We start from the raw sequence: 808 nt of genomic DNA on the forward strand, positions 1-808 counted from the left end.
AGGGATAATTAGAACATGTACTAGTGGGTCTGAAGAGGGAAAGGCCTGGTTCAGAAGGGAAGGTGCTCCAGGTTAAGAGGTGGTTAGATAAGGCTCCATTTCACTTTTTACCATGTAAATACCAGGTCAATGATTTTTTTTTTTTTTTGAAGTTAAAATTTACTGTCTGAAATCTATTCCATACAAAATTATTACATTTGAGATCATAGTTTAGAGTTCCTATTAGCAATTTAATCCAATAATTCTGAAATGATTATTCCAGTACTGTAGTTCAAGGAACAAATCCTCTTAGCCATCTTTTAATGGCTATGTCGTGTTTTATAATATGTGATTTGTAAGGGGTAAGTCAGTTCTCACGTCATTGTAGTTTTCTTCTTTAGACATAGGATCAAAGTAAAATCCTTTAAGACTGTGCTCACCATTAAGATTTTCTCACTTAGCTTCCAGGTTATTTTTGTTAATATGACTTTTCACAAACTAAGTGGTCTAAAAATAACTAATTATGTAGTGTGGTAAAGGAGGTTTATACATTCCTTATCCAAAAGTACTGTGCTAAAAGCACAGTTTTCATTTTATTTTTCATAATGTAAAAATTAAAGGCAGATTTTAGGACAAATGGTTACTTTGACTTCATATAGCTTTCTTTTGTTTGGGGCTCTTATTACCTATGACGCATGATATAGTTTCGGTAGGACAGTTCTATTGTTTAAGTTGATATTCTGACATGCTAATATTTTTATCGAAACATGTAGTTGTCTCAGACCTCTTTATGCTGTTTCCTGGGAGTGACAGGAGTCAAAAAAAAAAA

The sequence above is a fragment of the Pteropus alecto genome, unplaced genomic scaffold (assembly GCF_000325575.1).
Source record: "Pteropus alecto unplaced genomic scaffold, ASM32557v1 scaffold25, whole genome shotgun sequence".
In the NCBI taxonomy this organism is placed as follows: domain Eukaryota; kingdom Metazoa; phylum Chordata; class Mammalia; order Chiroptera; family Pteropodidae; genus Pteropus; species Pteropus alecto.